The following is a 9,157-nucleotide window of genomic DNA, read 5'->3' as shown; positions in this document are numbered from 1 at the left end:
TTGCTAGGAAACTTAAATTGCATGAAGAATAAAGGGATTTGGGTACTGGGATTCAAAATAAAACTGGAATTGTAAATTACAGTAAATCAGAGGAGTATGAGATGAAGAGATTCATATCAGGATCTCAGTAGCAAATCAGAGATGAAAGATTTCAGAAGAATCAAAATAGCAAGGAAACTTAGATTAATTCTGAAATTCTAAAGAGAAATTGACAAATTCAGTGAAGTAACACAGAAAGAAAGCCTAGAGCTCAATTGCTCTCCTGTCAAAACAGAAAAGATAAAATTGAAGAAGAAAGAAAATGAAACTCAGAAGAAAACGAAACCCAGATCTGATCTCAAACTCTAAAATTCTAAAAGGAAAATTTCAAGAGAAAAAGAAAAGTAAAAGAAAAGTGTGAAGTAAAGGCCCCTCCCTCAAATCAAATTTGATCCTATTTATACACTTTCTATTTTCAGTCCTCAAGCAATTAGAGTGGGCCTTTTGGGTTTTTGAAGAAGTGGATCTGAGGTGCTTGGTGGCTTGGGTCAGGGTGCATGCTTGCTCCCAGTAGAGCGCTCTGTGCACTTTGTGAGCGCTACGTTCTTTTCCCTCAGCGTGCATCCCTCGTGCGCCTTTTTTCTTCATTAGCGCTCCCTTAATGAGCGCTACGCTCACTCATTGAGCGCTGGCTCTTTGGTGCTTCTTTGGTGCGCAATTCCCTTCCTTGGCGCTCCCTTACTGAGTGCTACGCTCACTCATTGAGCGCTGCACCTTACGTACGGACAACACAAGCTTGCCTCCTAATCTCAAAATCCACGAAAAAGGTAAATAAGTGAGTGTGGCGCTCACTTTAGAAGTGAACGTTAGGCATGTTTGCTCTTTGAGCATGGCATTCTCTAATTGCATGCAACGCTTCCCTTATTCTTCCTTTCTTTATTTCTTCACCTACAAGCAACCAAACAAGCAATGAAAAAATCACCAAAATCACAAGGTCTTTGCATCATTCATAAAATCAATTAATTCTAGCATAAACCCTATGATTTTGTGTAAAATAAATGATGTTTGATTGATTCAAAATAATCATGAAAATCCACTGCAATTACTTACTTATTGTGCAAGAAAGTGCATAAAACCTAATGAAACTAATGAAAAATGCTTGTGAAACTAGCATAAGATGAATTGTCATCACAACACCAAACTTAAATCTTGCTTGTCCCCAAGAAAGCACTAAACATGAGAAGAAATGAAATGAAACAGAGAAGCATGTATGTCCTTATTTAGCAGGTAATAAAATCTGGTTCATGAGGTTTTATGCAGACAAAATGCAGCTCAATTATTCTTAGCTTTCTGATATGAAATGTCCCTTTGAGGATTCACTAGAGTTGCTGCTATATTACCTTGTTCTTTTGTTGATCCCTTTTAGATTTTTCCTTCTTTCTTTTGCTTTAGAAATTTATTTCTTAATGGTGGCTCAATGTCAAGTGTTCCAGTAGCCTTTTGGCTCAATTTTTCTCAACACCTCTTCACTACAAACACTTGGCTCACAAATCTTCTTAGGAACATTGATGCCCAGCATCTCTTTAGGTTAATAAATGCTTTGTAACTAGGTTGCTCTTGATAATGGACTTTCGGTTGGTAATCCCAGATTAGTTAATCCAAGTTACCAAGTTTTAAAAGACTCCTCAGAACCTAATTGTCCAAGCCGATCCTAGTACAAGAAGCACCACAAGCATGTGTCCTAAGGTCCAAGCTATTGGTGTCTAGCCTTATTATTTGTTTCTTTCATTTTTGTTGCCAATTTTTGGCTTTTCTTTTCTTTTTCCTTCTTACTTTTCTTCATTTTCCAAGGATGTTCATTAATTGAAGGTTTCATAGCAGCAACTTAGTTCTCACTACAAAAGACATTCTATTCTGCAGCTTTTATTATTGAGCTTATCATTTAATCATGCAATTACCACCACTGAACTTTACTCTTACTCCTACCACATTAGACAATCACTTTCTTTTTAAACATTTTCTCTTATTGATGTAGAGGGAAACAAGGCATAATTTTTAGCAGATGAGTGATAACAAGCATACAAACTAGAACACTTAGCAGACATCTACATCTATACTTAATTGAACACTTCAGCAAGGTACACAAGAACCTCCAATTTATAATGCTTCACAGAAAAAGGGATTAAGTGTCAATACAACCTCTTGGGAATGTCTCCCAGCTTTCCTTCTGTCATCCTTATTTATCTCTGTTGTATCTTTTTTGGATGATGATGCAGATTCTTTCTAGAGGTTGAATGTTTTCCTACACCATCCTTGGAAGTTGCTTGTTTCCCAAGCCCTTAAGCAATTGGTTAGCATGCATGAATTGTTTGTAGGCTTTTGAACTTACTTTGGTGTGTGAACACCAAACTTAGTCCCTTGCCAATGCCTCTTATGCAACAAGTCAACCATATATGTGAAACCTTATGCCTTTGCTAAAGGTAGTAATACTAAAAACCAGAAGACAAACAATGGTTTAGTGATTTCCCTGATTGCTTGGAGCTAGTAACCATTTATGCAGATGGTTGAAATGTGTTTTTAAATGAAATTTTTAGTGGAACACCAAACTTAGCATCCTTTATTCACCCTTAAATTGTTTTGGTATGCAACACCAAACTTAGCTCCTTACAATACAGATAAATCTACTTAACCTTTTTATTGAAATAGTTAGGAAAAGAAAACTACCTCTGGTTGGGTTGCCTCCCAACAAGCGCTCTTTTAATGTCACTAGCTTGACATCCTTCATTCTTGCTCAACTTAATTCCTGAACCTCCTTCTCTTTGTCCCAAGTAATGCTTTGCCCTGTGACCGTTTGCTGTGAAGATGTCCTTTGTTGCTTCATCCATAAGTTCAAGGCTTCCATAAGGAAGAACCTTTGTCACCAAGTAGGGACCAGTCCATTTGGACTTGAGTTTGCCAGGAAAAACTTTGAGCTTGGAGTTATATAAGAGTACTTGCTGTCCTGGTTTGAACTCCTTCTTTGAGATCCTTGTGTCATGCCATCTCTTAGCCTTTTCCTTGTAAATCTTAGCATTTTCATAGGTTTCCAGTCTAAACTCATCCAACTCATTTAGTTGCAGTAGCCTCTTCTCTCCTGCTACTTGAGAATCAAGGTTGAGGAGTTTAGTGGCCTAAAAGGCTTTATGCTCAAGCTCTACAGGGAGGTGACAGGACTTTCCATATAATAACTGAAAAGGGGACTTTATAATAGGAGTTTTAAAGGCTGTCCTGTATGCCCAGAGAGCATCTTCTAATTTTCTGGCCCAATCCTTTCTTGTGTTCCCCACTGTTTTTTCCAAAATCCTCTTCAACTCCCTATTTGAAAGCTCTGCTTAGCCATTGGTCTGTGGGTGATATGGTGTGGCTACTTTATGCATTACTCTGTATTTGTGAAGTAGTTTCTCTATTTGTTTGTTACAAAAATGGCTACCAGCATCACTGACAAGATCCTTAGGCACTCCATATCTAGTAAAAATGTGCTTCTTAAGGAATTGAAGGACAATTTGTGCATCACATGTGGTTGTTGCTATGGCTTCCACCCAGTTTAAAACATACTCTACTGCCACAAGTATGTATTTGAAGGAGTATGAAGGTGGAAAGGGGCCCATAAAGTCTATACCCCAAAGATCAAAGAGTTCTACCTCCAGGATGTAGTTCTGAGGCATCTCATTCCTTCTTGTCAATCTTCCGGCTCTCTGGCACTCATTGCATAGATGAACGAACTCCCTGGCATCCTTGAAGATGGTTGGCCAGTAAACTCCACTTTGGAGTACCTTGGCAGCCGTCCTTTATGGTCCAAAGTGACCACCACAGGCTGAATTATGGCACTGCTACAGTATATCCTTCATTTCATTCTCAGGAACACATTTCCTAATCATCCCATCTAGACACCTCCTGAATAAGAATGGTTCATCCCACAAGAACTTCTTGGCTTCATTGAGCAGCTTCTTCACTTGTTGCTTGGTGAAATCTTGAGGGATCTTCCTTCCAATCTTATAGTTTGCAATATCTACAAACCAAGGGGCTTGTTGAATTTGTAAAATATGTTCATCTGGAAAGCTTTCGTTCACTGGATGGGAAGCTTCTTGATTTATTTCTTGTGGCAGCCTTGATAAATGATCAGCAACTTGATTTTCACTCCTTTTCCTATCCTTTATTTCAATGTCAAACTCTTGTAGAAGCAATATCCATCTGATAAGTCTTGGTTTGGCGTCCTATTTTGACATCAAATACTTAAGGGTAGCATGGTCAGTATAAACTACAACCTTAGATCCAATCAAGTATGATCTAAAATTATCAAATGCATAAACCACTGCCAATAATTCCTTCTCTGTTGTGGTGTAATTTTTCTGAGCTTCATTCAATACTTTGCTTGCATAATAAATGACATGGTGTAAATTGCCCTTCCTTTGTCCTAACATAGCACCAATTGCAAGGTCACTTGTATCACACATGAGTTCAAAAGGTAATTCCCAATCTGGGGGTGTGATGATTGGTGCTGTTGTGAGTTTGGTTTTTAAAGTTTCAAAGGCATGCTTACAGTTTTCATAAAAAACAAAAGGATTGTCAACCACTAGTAAATTGCTTAGTGATGAGCGGATAATTTATACGCTTTTTGGCATTGTTTTTAGTATGTTTTTAGTATATTTTAATTAGTTTTTATTATATTTTTATTAGTTTTTAATTAAAAATCACAATTCTAGACTTTACTATGAGTTTGTGTGTTTTTCTGTGATTTCAGGTATTTTCTGGCTGAAATTGAGGGACCTGAGTAAAAATCTGATTCAGAGGCTGAAAAAGGACTGCAGATGCTGTTGGATTCTGACCTCCCTGCACTCAAAGTGGATTTTCTGGAGCTACAGAAGCCCAATTGGCGCGCTCTCAATTGCATTGAAAAGTAGACATCCTGGGCTTTTTAGAAATATATAATAGTCCATATTTTACCCAAGATTTGATGGCCCAAACAGGCGTTCCAAGTCAGCTCAAGAATTCTGGCGTTTAACGCCGGAACTGGCACAAAAGCTGGAGTTAAATGCCCAAACTGGCACAAAAGCTGGCGTTTAACTCCAAGAAAAGTCTCTACACATGGAAACTTCAACGCTCAGCCCAAGTACACACCAAGTGGGCCCGGAAGAAGATTTCTGCATTAATTACTGACTTCTATAAACCCTAGGCTACTAGTTATCTACAAATAGGACCTTTTGCTATTGTATTTTCATCTTTTGATCATCCTAGAATCATGTTTTGATGATTGAACCCTCTTTGGGAGGCTGGCCATTCGGCCATGCCTAGACCTTTTGTTCTTATGTATTTTCAATGGTGGAGTTTCTACACACCATAGATTAAGGTGTGGAGCTCTGCTGTTCTTCATGAATTAATACAAAGTACTATTGTTTTTCTATTCAACTCAAGTCTATTTCTTCTCTAAGATGTTCATTCGCACCCAAGAACATGATGAATATGATGATTATGTGACACTCATCACCATTCTCACCTATGAATGCGTGACTGACAACCACTTTCGTTCTACATGAACAAGCTTGAATGCATATCTCTTGGGTTTCTGATCTAAGATTGGAACCTTCGTGGTATAGGCTAGAATTATTGGCGGCCATTCCTGAGATCTGGAACGTCTAAACCTTGTGTGTGGTATTCTGAGTAGGATCTGGGAAGGGATGACTGTGACGAGCTTCAAACTCGCGATTGTTGAGCGTGTTACACACGCAAAAGGATCAATAGATCCTATTCCAACTTGATCGAGAACCGACAGATGATTAGCCGTGCGATGACAGCGCATTTGGAACATTTTCACTGAGAGGACGGGAAGTAGCCATTGACAACGGTGATGCCCAACATAAAGCTTGCCATGGAAAGGAGTATGAATGATTGGAAGAAGGCAATAGGAAAGAAGAGGTTCAGGAGGAACAAAGCATCTTCATACGCTTATCCGAAATTCCAACCAAAGAATTACATAAGTATCTCTATCTTTATTTTACGTTTTATTTATCTTTTAATTATCAATTCTCCATCACCATCTGAATTCGCCTGACTGAGATTTACAAGGTAACCATAGCTTGCTTCAAGCCGACAGTCTCCGTGTGATCGACCTTTACTCACGTAAGGTATTACTTGGACGACCCAGTGCACTTGCTGGTTAGTTGTGCGGAATTGTGACAAAGTGTGATTCATGTTTAAGAGCTCCAAGTCCTTTGGCACCATTGTTGATGATCACAATTTCGTGCACCAAGTTTTTGGCGCCGTTGCCGGGGATTGTTCGAGTTTGGACAAGTGACGGTTCATCTTGTTGCTTAGATTAGGTTCTTTTCAGAATTTTTAAGAATGAATTCTAGAGTTTCAAGGTGATGTTCTTATCATCACAAAAGCTAATTGATTCTCATCAATTTAGCTGTTGAATGTAATGTCCTACTGAAGCTTGGCCAACCATGTCTAATCTATTTAGACTGAAGCTTTAGACTAACATTGCATGATTCCTGGAATTTTTATTAAAAGTTTTGATTCTATTTATTTTCTTTTCTATATAAGTTTCGAAAATCACAAAAAAATTTATAAAACCATAAAAACCAAAAATATTTTATGTTTCTTGTTTGAGTCTAGTATCAATTTTTTAAGTTTGGTATCAATTGCATGTTTTTATTCTTCTTGCATTTTTCGAATACATGCAATATGTTCTTCATTGATCTTCCAGTTGTTCTTGATGATTTCAGTGCTCTGATCTTTAAATTCTCTTGTTTTTTGCGTTTTGTTATTTCTCATATGCATTCTCAATTTGTTAGTGTCTCTTATATGAAAATTTTTAAGTTTGGTGTCCTACATGCATTATTTGATTTGAGTTTCCTAATATTAGTTGTATTTTGATTGTTTCTCATCATTAAAAATTCAAAAGTATTTTCAAAATTGTGTCTTTTCAAGTCAATAATACAGAGAATTGAAGATTCAGAACATTCAGCAGAGGAATCAAACAGAAAAAGCTGGGCGTTCAAAACGCCCAGTGAAGAAGGAAAACTGGCGTTTAAACGCCCAAAAAGGTAGGATTTTGGGCGTTAAACGCCAGAATGGATGCCATTCTGGCCGTTTAATGCCAGAAGGACACTAGAGGGAAGATTTTGTTTTTTAATCCAAATTTTTTTCAAATCTTCATAATTTTTCAAAAGCAAATCTTTTTCAAATCATGTCTTTTCAATCATATCTCTTCATGATTTGTTACTTGCCTATTAAGAAAGGATCAAATTTTAAATTTTAAGAATCATATCTTCTAATTTCTTGTTAGTCAAGTAATCAACTTTAATTTTAAAACTTTCTCTTTTTTAAAAATTGATTTTCAATCATATCTTCTCAATCATATCTTTTCAATTACATATTTTTCAAAATTAACTCTCAATCATATCTTTTTAATTTCTAATTTCAAAATCTTTTCAAAAATCACTTAATTTCTTTCCTAATCTTAATTTTTGAAAATCTTAATCAAATTTTCAAATTTCTTTTTAATTATTTCAAAATCTTTTTAATTTATTTTCGAAAATTCTTCCCCTCTTCTCACATCTTTCTATTTAAAGGACTAACACTCCTCCTCAAGGTACAATTTGAACTCCCTCCTTCTTTATATGTTCGAATTCTCTTCTATCTACCTCCTCCTTCTATTCTTCTTTTCCTCTGACAACTCAAGGAATCTCTATACTGTGACATAGAAGATTCCCTACTTTCTTGTTCTCTTCTCTTTCATATGAGCAGAAGCAAAGATAAAGGCATACTTGTTCAAGCTGATCCTGAACCTGAAAGGACCTTGAAGAGAAAGCTAAGAGAAGCTAAAGCACAATTCTCTTTAGAGGGCCTAACAGAGCTTTTCAAGGAAGAAGAAACAATGGCAGCCGAAAATAACAATGCACACAATGCAAGGAAGGTGCTTGGTGACTTTACTGCACCTACTCCCGACTTTTGTGGGAGAAGCATCTCAATCCCCGCCATTGGAGCAAACAACTTTGAGCTTAAGCCTCAATTAGTTTCTCTAATGCAACAGAATTGCAAGTTTCATGGACTTCCATTGGAAGATCCTCATCAGTTCCTAGTTGAATTCTTGCAAATCTGTGACACTGTCAAGACCAATGGGGTTGACCCTGAAGTCTACAAACTTATGCTTTTTCCTTTTGCTGTAAGAGACAGAGCTAGGAAATGGTTGGATTCACAACCTAAAGAAAGCCTGAACTCTTGGGAAAAGCTAGTCAATGCCTTCTTGGCAAAGTTCTTTCCACCTCAAAAATTGAGCAAGCTTAGAGTGGAAGTCCAAACCTTCAGACAGAAGGAAGGTGAATCCCTCTATGAAGCTTGGGAAAGATACAAGCAATTGATCAGAAGGTGCCCTTCTGACATGCTTTCAGAATGGAGCATCATAGGTATTTTCTATGATGGTCTGTCTGAACTATCCAAGATGTCATTGGATAGCTCTGCTGGAGGATCTCTTCATCTGAAGAAAACGCCTGCAGAAGCTCAGGAACTCATTGAAATGGTTGCAAATAACCAATTCATCTACACTTCTGAAAGGAATCCTGTAAATAATGGGACAACTCAGAAGAAGGGAGTTCTTGAGATTGATACTCTGAATGCCATATTTGCTCAGAACAAAATATTGACTCAACAAGTCAATATGATTTTTCATAGTTTTTCTAGAATGAAAGCAGCAACAGGCAGTACTAAGGAAGCTTCCTCTGAAGAAGAAACTTATGATCCTGAGAACCCAGCAATGGAGGAGGTGAATTTCATGGGAGAACCCTATGGAAACACCTATAATCCTTCATGGAGAAATCATCCAAATCTCTCATGGAAGGATCAACAGAGACCTCAACAAGGTTTCAACAATAATAATGGTGGAAAAAACAGGTTTAGCAATAGCAAACCTTTTCCATCATCTTCTCAGCAACAGACAGTGAATTCTAAGCAAAGCCACTCTGACTTAGCAACTATTGTCTCTGATCTAATCAAAACCACTCAAAGTTTCATGACTGAAACAAGGTCCTCCATTAGAAATTTGGAGGCACAAGTGGGTCAGCTGAGTAAGAAAATTACTGAACTCCCTCCTAGTACTCTCCCAAGCAATACAGAAGAGAATCCAAAAAGAGAATGCAAG

The 9,157-nt window shown here is 37.4% G+C and overlaps 1 non-coding gene across 1 annotated transcript; it reads right to left on the bottom strand.

The window, feature by feature from the left end:
• Positions 1-8,299: 8,299 nt before the first annotated feature.
• LOC112745591 (small nucleolar RNA R71) lies at positions 8,300-8,407 on the bottom strand. Its single transcript, XR_003173510.1, has one exon. It is a non-coding gene; the product is annotated as a small nucleolar RNA R71 (small nucleolar RNA).
• Positions 8,408-9,157: the final 750 nt, after the last annotated feature.

Source organism: Arachis hypogaea, chromosome 14 (genome assembly GCF_003086295.3).
Source record: "Arachis hypogaea cultivar Tifrunner chromosome 14, arahy.Tifrunner.gnm2.J5K5, whole genome shotgun sequence".
In the NCBI taxonomy this organism is placed as follows: Eukaryota; Viridiplantae; Streptophyta; class Magnoliopsida; order Fabales; family Fabaceae; genus Arachis; species Arachis hypogaea.
Note: the sequence above shows the minus strand (reverse complement) of the source record. Positions and strands in the feature narration are given on the sequence as shown.